A 13,984-nucleotide genomic window follows, 5' to 3' on the forward strand; every position below is an offset into this window, starting at 1 on the left:
GACAGAGTTCAGTGTGTCAAATCGGAGGGCCTGTTGTCCGGACCTCTGGCAGTCTCTATGGGGGTGCCACAAGTCTCAATCCTCGGGCCGACTCTTTTCTCTGTATACATCAATAATGTCACTCTTGCTGCTGGTGATTCTCTGATCCACCTCTACGCAGACGACACCATTCTGTATACTTCTGGCCCTTCTTTGGACACTGTGTTAACTAACATCCAGACAAGCTTCAATGCCATACAACTCTCCTTCCGTAGCCTCCAACTGCTCTTAAATGCAAGCAAAACTAAATGCATGCTCTTCAACTGATCGCTGCCCGGCCGTCCAGCATCACTACTCTGGACGGTTCTGACTTAGAATATGTGGACAACTATAAATACCTAGGTGTCTGGTTAGACTGTAAACTCTCCTTCCAGACTCACATTAAGCATCTTCAATCCAAAATTAAATCTACAATCGGCTTCCTATTTCGTAACAAAGCATCCTTCAATCATGCTGCTAAACATACCCTTGTAAAACTGGCTATCCTACCGATCTTTGACTTCGGCGATTTCATTTACAAAATAGCCTCCAACACTCTACTCAGCAAATTGGATGCAGTCTATCACAGTGCCATCCATTTTGTCACCAATGCCCCATATACTACCCACCACTGCGACTTGTATGCTCTCATTGGCTGGCCCTCGCTTCATACTCGTCGCCAAACCCACTGGCTCCAGGTCATCTATAAGTCATTGCTAGGTAAAGCCCCGACTTATCTCAGCTCACTGGTCACCATAGCAGCACCCATCTGCAGCACGCGCTCCAGAAGGTATATTTCACTGGTCACCCCCAAAGCCAATTCCTCCTTCGGCCGCCTTTCCTTCCAGTTCTCTGCTGCCAATGACTGGAACGACCTGCTAAAATCACTGAAGCTGGAGACTCATATCTCCCTCACTAGTTTTAAGCACCAGCTGTCAGAGCAGATCACAGATCACTGCACCTGTACATAGCCAATCTGTAAATAGCCCATCCAACTTCCAATCACCATATTTTATTTATTTTATTTATTTTGCTCCTTTGAACCCCAGTACCACTACTTGCACACTCATCTTCTGCACATCTACCACCCCTGTGTCTAATTTGCCATACTGTAATAATTTCGCCACGATGACCTATTTATTGCCTCACCCCCCTTATCCTACCTCATTTGCACACACTGTATATAGACTTTCTCTATTGTATTATTGACTGAATGTTTGTTTATTCCATGTGTAACTCTGTGTTGTTGTTTTTGTCACACTGCTTTGCTTGATCTTGGCCAGGTCGCAGTTGTAACTGAAAACTTGTTCTCAACTAGCCTACCTGGTTAAATTTTTCAAATTTCAAATTTATTTATATAGCCCTTCGTACATCAGCTGATATCTCAAAGTGCTGTACAGAAACCCAGCCTAAAACGCCAAACAGCAAGCAATGCAGGTGTAGAAGCACGGTGGCTAGGAAAAACTAAATAAAGGTGAAATCTAAATAAATAAATCAAATTAGTAGTATTTTAGTATTTTGATAAAACAGGGAGAGAAAACAAGCGTTGCAGGCTGTGAATTCTGCAAACAACATTTCTAGGATGGGCTATTGGCAGGACAATCAACTTTTTCCTTTATTCAGATTACAACCGCTGACTTTAGGTTATTTGAAAACTAAATCTCCAAAATAGCGTTATTTTTTAAACAAGGACTTGAAAATGGGATAGTGAGCTCTGCGAACAACATTTCCCGTCCGAGAATGGTAAATGACTAATTAATACATTCATTCAATACATTGGAATACAACATTAACCATTCATCCACCCATTATTGAGCAGGAGCTGAGAGGATCACCAAAACTAAAGGTATTTTGGTTTCAGTGCATTTTCTTTAAAAAAGGTTTTATATAGCCTATCAATGTGCAGGCATACTGTGTAATAGAATTGCTAATTGTGTACTAAAAACGTGAATGTGTTTTTGCAGAGCATACAACCATGCCGACAACCATCCGTGGAGATCAGTGGACAACAACAGGCTGCAGAGAAAAAATGCATGGTTCCGTAGAGTACCAACTGGGATGGATCCCGAGTTAAATGTGGTTTCTTCATCAACATCTTTATGCTTTCTTTAATAAAATAAAGATACAAATACTCTCCAGCTTTGATCCATGCCTGGGCCTGCAGGACGCAAATGTCTTTGTTTGTCAGACGAATCATTGGGTCGAAACTGCAGTACAGTTAGCAGGACAATATACAGTATATTGTGGCGAGGCGGTCTAATGTACCGCATCTCAGTGTAAGAGACTATAGTCCCTGGTTCGAATCCAGGCTGTATCACATCCGACTGTGATTGGGAGTCCTATATGGCGGTGCACAATTGGCCCAGCATCATCTGGGTTTTGCCAGGGTAGGCCGTCATTGTAAATAAGAATTTCTTCTTAACTGACTTGCCTATTTAAATAAAAACAAAACAATTTTGTAATGTGTTTTGTTTGGTAAATTGTTTTGTAAATATGAATTCACATTTGTGGTGCCACTAAATAAACAATGGAAACATTTTTTTTAATTTTTTCTACTTGATCAGAACAAGCTGTAACTGGACTGTAGCATATTACTTACTAAAACTGTTGTTATACTAAGGTTGTTATTCTGAGAGAAACAAAAATGACCTGGACGCCATGTACAGTATTATAGACTCTAAAAGGAAACATTACCACTGTCTCTTGCGCATGTAATTTTCCTTTCATAATGCATCCTTATTTACAAAGTGATTATTATTATTAGATATTCTCACAGCGCACATTTGTAAATCCCAAATTCTAAAAGTAATTGGAACGGTAGATACAAATGATTTGTGACATTGTGGTTACAATAAAGAATGTAAACATGCTGTGTTTTTATTTACAGAAGTGATGGACAGCTGGAGGCATTTTGAAAACAGGTTTTCATAGGGGAGTGTAGCAGGTGTTGCCCATCATGCAAACAATGTTTCCTATTATCAGGACAATAGACTGTTCATAGCCAGGTGTGAAAATCCCCCAATTTGCAATTTATTCGATGCTTAAGTACTCTAAAGTGTTCCATTTCTAACTCAAGACCTCATACAACAAACATTGTGGTTAAACTCAAATATACAATTGATAGAAAAAACTTTAACAAGTGGAAGGGTGAAAAGTATTATTATTATTAACCCTGCATTATAATTATATAAAAGCCCCTTAGACATTCTGTGTTTTTATTTACAGTAGTGATGTACAGCTGGAGGCATTTTGTTAAATAAAGTTTATATTTACATTTTAAAAACCTCACCTAGCGAGGGTATCGTTTTCTTAGCATGGGAGGAGGATTCTCTACCTGGGCGTACTGTGAGAGGATCATGTACAACACAATGATATCTTTGGGCATGCTGTAGTCTTCAAACCTGGTGGGTAAGTTGTCCCTCAGCTGCTTGATGAAATCTTCCATCACCTCTGTGACAATGCCTGGTCCCTCTTTCTTCAGTGTGCTGAAGTACAGTAGCCTTTCAGATGACAAGTCCAAATTGAACAACTCAAGCTTCCTAGTAAAGGCCTCAAATTTCTCCACCTTGTCCGCGACTGTTTCCCTCCTTGTAACTGCAGATTTAACCCGTTTAAGTTAGAATATGTCTGCAAAAAAAGCTGTGTGTGCAGCTTGCAGTTAACGATGTAATGTTTCTGCGTCAGGCCTGTATATGGGGCAGGAAGGCCACTAAAAGTTCTACGCTAGATTCATAATTAGTCTGAGATTGAATTATTTGCTAACAGCAAATAATTGCAAATAATTGCAAATAAGACACTCTGGCTTGGCATTGGGAAAAGATGGAGAGATGAAAGCATATCTCTGTACATTCTTCTCTGAAATTTCGATTTTCATTATCCACCTTTCTTCTTGATACTTTTTGAGAGTGACATTTTATCTTGCTATCAAGTAAATTGTTATGAACAAATGTTGACGTTACAGAAAGTAGAGTAGCCTACATTAGGCTACATAGACCAACACACGCAAAGTGTGCTGCAGTATGATGCAACTTTTACAGGAAGAACCTGTACAGTTATGGAAGGACCCCTTATCTGCCAGTAGATGTGCTCTTCAGAAAAATCCTGAACGACCCAGCTGTGACCAGTTACCTGTGGAGGAGAGAGTGAATTCCATTCCTGAAAGAGGGAGAGATAATTCCTTACCTGATCCGGAGCCTGATGGAAGAACTTGAGAATAGATAACACAGCTACCAAGTGGAAGAGATGATTGGGAAGAACTCAGTGGGGCTTCAGCACCTCTGGTCTCTCAAGACTCAAAAGATACTCCGAAGAGATCCAGTGAACAGTTACAAAGGCTTGTCTGTTCACTGGATCTCTGACACTCACACTGAGCATTGTAGTGCAGTTACACAAGTCAGGACCCATATGTTGGTTGCATTGTCAGACCTGTTAACAGATTGATACACAGTATGTCTAGACAAGACATTCTCAGTGACACTAAGCTTAACGTTCAAGCAGTTTGCAAGTCAGAGTTCAAAGATTAGGCAAAGCAACAGTTTGTAGTTACAATCTTTCAGTAAAGATCCCAGTTTTCTTTTTACTTTTGCATTTTATTTTATTGATCAGGGTCAGTAGTACACAGTATGAATAGGTTGTGTGGGGTGTAGAAAGGCATCCTTCAACCAGTAGTTGGTTGGAGAGTTAGGCCAGCTATCTTTCCACTTCATCCTTCATCATGGATACGTCAGATGTTGTCAATTCAGTCTATGGAGACCTACGAGTTAACAAGTGATGTACCCTTTACCCTATGGTTGTAAACTGTTGCTGAAATTCAGTGTGGATGGGTGTAACAGGGTTAGAAATGTCCCTGTTGACTGACTTTCTCCATAATTATTTGTTTTTCATGCTATTCGTGTGTTAAGTGACATCTACTGGCGTAATGTGGTACTGCAGTTATGTGGTTACATCCTTTAGTTTAATTGACAATTTCTTGAGGTATGTAATTGTGCGCCAGGCTGTCCCTTGTATTTTGATATATTTTGGGAAAATAACTTGTTCTAAGCTGTAAAACCATGTTAACATGTATTGTGGGGGTTTATTTGGACTTCTGTCCAGTAAATGTAACTGTACGGACATTTTGGCAATTCGCCTCAACTATACTAGCTAGCTCCGTCCACTGTGTATTAATCAAATCAAATTTTATTGGTCACATACACCTGATTAGCAGATATTATTGTGGGTGTAGGGAAATGCCTGTGCTTCTAGCTCCGACAGTGCAGTAATATCTAACAAATTACAACGTATACCCAATACACACAAATCTAAATAGGAAATTGTATTTATTTATAAAACTAGGCAAGTCAGTTAAGAACAAATTCTTATTTACAAGGATGGCCTACCGGGGAACAGTGGGTTAACTGACTTGTTCATGGGCAGAACGACAGATTTTTACCTTGTCAGCTCTGGGATTCAATCTAGCAACCTTTCAATTACTGGCCCAACGCATAAACCACTAGGCTACCTGCCACCCCAGAAGGTGAGGTGAATTAAGACTATATACACATATAGATGAGCGATGTCAGAGCGGAATGGACTAAGATACAGTAGAATAGTATATAAAACAGTATATGCATATGAGATGAGTAATGCAAGATATGTAAGCATTATAGGTGAATGAGATACCATAGAATATTATAGAAAACAATATAAACACATGACCTCGCCTTCTGGATGATAACGGGGTGAACAGGCAGTGGCTCAGGTGGTTGATGTCCTTGATGATCTTTTTGGCCTTCCTGTGACATTTGGTACTGTAGGTGTCCTGGAGGCGGGTAGTTTGCCCCTGGTAATGCGTTGGGCAGACCGCACCACACTCTGGAGAGCCTAGCGGTCGTGGGCACCTATCGCTTTAAGGGTTGATTCGTGTGTTCTATACTAGCCAGCTATATCCAGACATCTTAAGAGAGAGAGAACAGCTCACTGAACAGAGCTGGGTAGGCTGTTATGTTATCCAGAGCGTTGGTGACTGCAACTGTGCTGTCAGATTGTCTGTAAATTCAGAGCGTTCTGCGTTCAGAACGCACACTGGACCCTCTGGCCAATAAGTAGGGTTGTTCCAAAAGCTCTGACCTCACAATGACAGTCAAGCACCGAAGCTAACATTGGCTAGCTACTTCCAGACACATAATGAGAGAACACCCGACTGACCATTTTACTCTCCCTGGCAGAGCTGGTTAAGCCGTTTTCATGTTATCCAGAGTGTTGATGACTTACAGTGGGGCAAAAAAGTGTTTAGTCAGCCACCAACTGTGCAAGTTCTCCCACTTAAAAATATGAGAGAGGCCTGTCATTTTCATCATAGGTACACTTCAACTATGACAGACAAAATGAGAAGAAAAAAATCCAGAAAATCACATTGTAGGACTTTTAATGAATTTATTATGGTGGAAAATAATTATTTGGTCACCTACAAACAAGCAAGATTTCTGGCTCTCACAGACCTGTAACTTCTTCTTTAAGAGGCTCCTCTGTCCTCCACTCGTTACCTGTATTAATGGCACCTGTATTAATGTTTGAACTTGTTATCAGTATAAAAGACACCTGTCCACAACCTCAAACAGTCACACTCCAAACTCCACTATGGCCAAGACCAAAGAGCTGTCAAAGGACACCAGAAACAAAATTGTAGACCTGCACCAGGCTGGGAAGACTGAATCTGCAATAGGTAAGCAGCTTGGTTTGAAGAAATCAACTGTGGGAGCAATTATTAGGAAATGGAAGACATACAAGACCACTGATAATCTCCCTCAATCTGGGGCTCCACGCAAGATCTCACCTCGTGGGGTCAAAATGATCACAAGAACGGTGAGCAAAAATCCCAGAACCACACGGGGGGACCTAGTGAATGACCTGCAGAGAGCTGGGACCAAAGTAACAAAGCCTACCATCAGTAACACACTACGCCGCCAGGGACTCAAATCCTGCTGAAGCCAGTACATGTCCAGGCCCGTCTGAAGTTTGCTAGAGAGCATTTGGATGATCCAGAAGAAGATTGGGAGAATGTCATATGGTCAGATGAAACCAAAATATAACTTTTTGGTAAAAACTCAACTCGTCGTGTTTGGAGGACAAAGAATGCTGAGTTGCATCCAAAGAACACCATACCTACTGTGAAGCTTGGGGGTGGAAACATCATGCTTTGGGGCTGTTTTTCTGCAAAGGTACCAGGACGACTGATCCGTGTAAAGGAAAGAATGAATGGGGCCAAGTATCGTGAGATTTTGAGTGAAAACCTCCTTCCATCAGCAAGGGCATTGAAGATGAAACGTGGCTGGGTCTTTCAGCATGACGATGATCCCAAACACACCACCCGGGCAACGAAGGAGTGGCTTCGTAAGAAGCATATCAAGGTCCCGGAGTGGCCTAGCCAGTCTCCAGATCTCAACCCAATAGAAAATCTTTTGAGGGAGTTGAAAGTCCGTGTTGCCCAGCAACAGCCCCAAAACATCACTGCTCTATAGGATATCTGCATGGAGGAATGGGCCAAAATACCAGCAACAGTGTGTGAAAACCTTGTGATAACTTACAGAAAACATTTGACCTCTGTCATTGCCAACAAAGGCTATATAACAAAGTATTGAGATAAACTTTTGTTATTGACCAAATACTTATTTTCCACCATCATTTGCAAATAAATTCATTAAAAATCCTACAATGTGATTTTCTGGATTTTTTAAATTTATTTTGTCTGTCATAGTTGAAGTGTACCTATAATGAAAATTACAGGCCTCTCTCATCTTTTTAAGTGGGAGAACTTGCACAATTGGTGGCTGACTAAATACTTGTTTGCCCCACTGTATGTGCATAGTGTTATTAGTATTGGATAGAAAACACTATAAAGTTTCTAAAACTGTTTGAATGATGTCTGAGAGTATAACAGAACTCATATGGCAGGCAAAATCTTGAGGAGAAATCAAAACAGGAAGTGAGAAATCTATGCTAGGCTATCGATAAACTTACACAAATGCTTGTCTAGCTTTGGCTGTAAAGCATATTTTGATAATCTGAGATGACAGGGTGATTAACAAAAGGCTAAGCTGTGTCTCAATATATTTCACCTGTGATTTTCATGAACTGGAATATTTTCTAGGAATATTTATGTCCGTTGCGTTATGCTAATTAGTGTCAGTCGATGATTACGCTCCCTCATGCGGGATGGGGAGTCACTTATCTAAGATGGTGAGGAAAGAACTTTTAAAGAATGACCGGGCATCCTCAACTGACGGGATGAGGTCAATATCTTTCCAGGATACCCGTCCAGGTCGATTAGAAAGGCCTGCTCGCAGAAGTGTTTTAGGGAGCGTGAGGGGTGGTCAGGATGATGTCTATGAGGGTGCCCATTTATGGTTGTTCCTTGATTTGTGTGAGATTGAGGGCATCTAGCTTAGATTGTAGGACTGCCGGGGTGTTAAGCATATCCCAGTATAGGTCACCTAACAGAACGAACTCTGAAGCTAGATGGGGGGCGATCAATTCACAAATGGTGTCCACGGCACAGCTGAGAGTGGAGGGGGGTCGATAGCAGGCGGCAACAGTGAGAGACTTGTTTCTGGAGAGATTTTTTTTTTAATTAGAAGTTTGAACTGTTTGTGTACAGACCTGGAAAGTATGACAGAACTTTGCAGGCTCTCTGCTGTAGATTGCAACTCCTCCCCCTTTGGCAGTTCTATCTTGACGGAAAATGTTGTAGTTGGGTATGGAAATCTCCGAATTTTTGGTGGCCTTCCAAAGCCAGGATTCAGACACGGCAAGGACATCAGGGTTTGCGGAGTGTGCTAACGCAGTGAGTAAACAAACTTAGGGAGGAGGCTTCTGATGTTAACATGCATGAAACAAAGGCTTTTTCGATCACAGAAGTCAACAAATGAGGGTGCCTGGGGACACGCAGGGCCTGTGTTTACCTCCACATCACCCGAGGAACAGAGGAGGAGTAGGATGAGGGTACGGCTAAAGGCTATCAAAACTGGTCGCCTAGAGCGTTGGGGACAAAGATTAAAAGGACCAGATTTCTGGCCGTGGTAGAATAGGTTGAGGGCTTAATGTGCAGACAGGGGTATGGTGGGGTGCGGGTACAGTGGAGGTAAGCCCAGGCACTGAGTAAGAGAGGTTGTATCTCTGGACATGCTGTTTATAATGGGTGAGGTCACTGCATGTGTGGGAGGTGGGACAAAGGAGGTATCAGAGGTATGATGAGTGGAACTAGGGGCTCCATTGTAAACTAAACCAATGATAACTAACCTAAACAACAGTATACAAGGCATATTGACATTTGAGAGAGACATACAGCGAGGCATAAAGTAATCACAGGTGTTGATTGGGAGAGCTAGCTAAGACAACAACGGGTAAGACAACAACAGCTAATCAGCTAAAACAACAACAGGTAAAATGGCGATGAATGGGTAGAGGGGGGTTCGTGGCTGGGGCAAAAAATAAACAGAATGGAGTACCGTGATTAATGGACAGTCCAGCAGGCATCAGCTATGTAGCCAAGTGATCATAGGGTCCAGGGGGCAGCAATAGATGGAGCAGGGAAGCCGCAGAGTAGCACGCGGGCGACACAGCGTTTAAAGTTAGTAGCTAGTAGAAGCGTCTGCTCCGACGTCTGACGGAGGCCGGTTGAAGGCACAGCTGATGGAGTATTCGTCGGCAGACCTGTCGTGGTGGTGCGGCGGGGCGCCGTGTCGACAAAGGATCCAAGCCAGGTGGCGAAAGAGGTATTGTAGTTGAAGTAATTTAGTTTGCTAGTCGGGAGATGCGCCTGGCTCACGGCTAACTGGTGCTAGCTTCTGGGCAGGGGTGTTAGCCACTATAGCCACTCGGTAGCAGCGGTGATCTGGTGCCAAGGTCCAGAGCTTACGGCAAGGATCCGGTGGAGTAGTGTGTTCTAGCCATGTTTGGGTGGAGTCCGGGTGATCAAAAACATACAAAAAGTACACGAGAGGACGAACAAAACATGTCTGCACTGCTACGCCATCTTGGAAATAGACTCCAATTAAGCCCTCTTGTTGTTTGTAAAGTCAAATTCAAAATTCAAAAGGCACTCACACATCTGAGCTATCTTTTTTTGCAGGTGCATGGCAACAGGAGGATAAGATGAGGAAAAAAGAGGAAGGAACCCGCACACTGCTCTTGATCGTATCACTGATCTTAAATAAGCTTTACTTATTGGCCTCACAGCCTTCGTCAGAGCTTTTGTGAGGTTTTTAAATTAGCACGCTTATGTAGACCTAGCCACACCCACATCCGTTCCACGTGAAGGAAAAACAAATGGGTGCTACCAAATATAACAATATGCATTTCATAAATATTCAAATAAACTGTGTCCATAATACGTAGCGGGTAGCGGCCCCCATTACCTCACTACTGAAGGGGGGGGAGGTTTGCCGAGGCTGACAGAGCCTTCAATAGGTTGAAGGTAATGTTCACAGACGCCCCCGTGTTGGCGCACCCGGACCCCTCTTTAGCATTCATAGTGGAGGTGGACCTGTCCGAGGCTGGGGTGGGTGCCGTGCTATCACAGCGCTCGGGTACGCCATCGAAACTCCGCCCCTGCGCTTTCTTTTCAAGGAAACTCAGTCCGGTGGAGCGTAACTATGATGTGGGGGAGGTGTTGTTAGTGGTGGTAAAGGCCCTGAGGGTGTGGAGACACTGGCTTGAGGGGGCTAGGCACCCTTTTCTCATCTGGACCGACCACCAGAATCTGGAGTATATCCGGGCAGCTAGGAGACTGAATCCGCGTCAGGCAAGGTGGGCCATGTTCTTCACCCGATTCAGGTTCACCCTGTCTTTATAGACCAGGCTCCCTGAACACGAAGGCTGACGCACTGTCTCGTCTCCATGACACGGAGGATCGGCCCACAGATCCTAATCCCATCCTTCCAGCCTCTAGGCTGATGGCACCAGTGGTATGGGAGGTGGACTCAGACATCGGGTGGGCGTTATGGGTGGAACCTGCGCCTCCTCAGTGTCCGACTGGTCGCAAGTACGTGCTGCTTGGTGTTCGTGATCAACTGATTCGGTGGGCTCACACCCTACCCTCTTCAGGTCATCCTGGTGTGGCGAGGACAGTGCGGGGTCTCAGGGGGAAGTATTGGTGGCCCACCTTGGCTAGGGACGTTAGGTTCTAAGTCTCTTCCTGTTCGGTGTGCGCCCAGAGTAAGGTTCCTAGGCACTTGGCTACCCCTACCTCGGTCAACTGCCCGGCACCCTCCACAGCAACCCTCCAAAGCCCCCACCATTTCTTCTTTACCCAAATTCAGATAGCTGATGTTCTGAAAGAGCTGCAAAATCTGGATCCCTACAAATCAGCCGGGCTAGACAATCTGGACCCTCTCTTTCTAAAATGATCTGCCAAAATTGTTGCAACCCCTATTACTAGCCTGTTCAACCTCTTTTTCATATCGTCTGAGATTCCCAAAGATTGGAAAGCTGCCGCGGTCATCCCCCTCTTCAAAGGGGGTGACACTCTAGACCCAAACTGCTAGAGACCTATATCTATCCTACCCTGTCTTTCTAAGGTCTTCGAAAGCCAAGTTAACAAACAGATTACTGACCATTTAGAATCCCACCATACCTTCTCCGCTATGCAATCTGGTTTCAGAGCTGGTCATGGGTGCACCTCAGCCACGCTCAAGGTTCTAAATGACATCATAACCGCCATCGATAAGAGACAATACTGTGCGGCCGTCTTCATCGACCTGGCCAAGGCTTTCGACTCTGTCAATCACAACATTCTTATTGGCAGACTCGACAGCCTTGGTTTCTCAAATGATTGCCTCGCCTGGTTTACCAACTACTTCTCTGATAGAGTTCAGTGTGTCAAATCGGAGGGACTGTTTCCGGACCTCTGACAGTCTCTATGGGTGTGCCACAGGGTTCAATTCTCAGGCCGACTCTCTTTTCTGTATACATCAATGATGTTGCTCTTGCTGCTGGTGATTCTCTGATCCACCTCTACGCAGACGACACCATTCTGTATACTTCTGGCCCCTCCTTGGACACTGTGTTATTAACTAACCTCCAGACGAGCTTCAATGCCATACAACTCTCTTTCCGTGGCCTCCAACTGCTCTTAAACACAAGTAAAACTAAATGCATGCTATTCAATCAATCACTGCCCGCACCTGCTCGCCCATCCAGCATCACTACTCTGGACGGCTCTGGACGACTCTGTCCAGAATACGTGGACAACTACAAATACCTGGGTGTCTGGTTAGACTGTAAACTCTCCTTCCAGACTCACATTAAGCATCTCCAATCCAAAATTAAATCTAGAATTGGCTTTCTATTTTGCAACAAAGCATCCTTCACTCATGCTGCCAAACATACCCTCGTAAAACTGACCATCCTACCGATCCTCGACTTCGGTGATGTCATCTATAAAATAGCCTCCAACACTCTACTCAACAAACTGGATGCAGTCTATCACAGTGCCATCCGTTTTGTCACCAAAGCCCCATACACTACCCACCATTGCGACCTGTACGCTCTCGTTGGTTGGCCCTCGCTTCATACTCGTCGCCAAATCCACTGGCTACAGGTTATCTACAAGTCTCTGCTAGGTAAAGCCCCGCCTTATCTCAGCTCACTGGTCACCATAGCAGCACCCACTCGTAGCACGCACTCCAGCAGGTATATCTCACTGGTCACCCCCAATTCCTCCTTTGGTCGTATTTCCTTCCAGTTCTCTGCTGCCCATGACTGGAACGAATTGCAAAAATCTCTGAAGCTGGAGACTCACATCTCCCTCACTAACTTTAAGCACCAGCTGTCAGAGCAGCTTACAGATCACTGCACCTGTACATAGCCCATCTGTAAACAGCCCATCTATCTACCTACCTCATCCCCATACTGGTATTTATTTATTTCTTTATTTTGCTCCTTTGCACCCCAGTATCTCTACCTGCACATTCATCTTCTGCCGATCGACCATTCCAGTGTTTAATTGCTATATTGTAATTACTTCGCCACCATTGACTATTTATTTCCTTAACTTACCTCATTTGCACTCACTGTATATAGACTTTTTGTTTTCTTTTGTTCTACTGTATTATTGACTGTATGTTTTGTTTATTCCATGTGTAACTCTGTGTTGTTGTATGTATCGAATTGCTATGCTTTATCTTGGTCATTTTCTTTTGCAAATGAGAACTTGTTCTCAACTAGCCTACCTGGTTAAATAAAGGTGAAATAGAAAACCTTCCTAGAGGGAAGTTACAGCCCCTCCCTGGGTCTAGCTCTCGACCCGAAACCTACCCCACCGCTTGCCCTGCTGGAAGCTGGGGCCGCAGTGTGTGGGGCCCTTCAAAGTCCTGAGGAGGATAAACGAGGTGTGTTATCGATTACAACTCCCTTCCTATTATCGTATTAACCCCTCGTTTCATGTGTCTCTCCTCAGGCTGGTGGTAGCTGGTCCCCTGCAGGAAGGTGAGGTGCCGGAGGTCCCTCCGCCTCCTCTGGACATCGAGGGGTCCCCGGCATACACGATACGTGCCATTCTGGACTCGATATGCCGGGTGAGGGGCCTGTAGTACCTCGTGGACTGGGAGGGGTACGGCCTGGAGGAGAGGTGCTGGGTCCCGGTGGGGGACATCTTGGACCCGTCACTGTTGAGGGATTTCCATCGCCTCCACCCGGATCGTCCTGCGCCTCGCCCTCCGGGTCACCCTCGAGGCCGGTGTCGGCGCGCTGAGAGAGCTGCGCGTCAGGGGGGGGGGGGGGGGGGGGTACTGTCACGGCTCCTACTGAAGGTGGCTCCCCTTCCTGTTCGGGTGGCGCTCAGCGGTTGTCGTCACTGGCCTACTAGCTGCCACTGATCCTTTTCCCCCTTCCTGTTGATTGGTTTCACCTGTGTTGTGTTTAGGCTGATTAGTCGGCTATAATTACCAGGAGTCCCACCTGCCCGATTGTTTTGTGTGACTTGTGTGCA

Source organism: Oncorhynchus kisutch, linkage group LG3, assembly GCF_002021735.2.
Source record: "Oncorhynchus kisutch isolate 150728-3 linkage group LG3, Okis_V2, whole genome shotgun sequence".
Taxonomy (NCBI): Eukaryota; Metazoa; Chordata; class Actinopteri; order Salmoniformes; family Salmonidae; genus Oncorhynchus; species Oncorhynchus kisutch.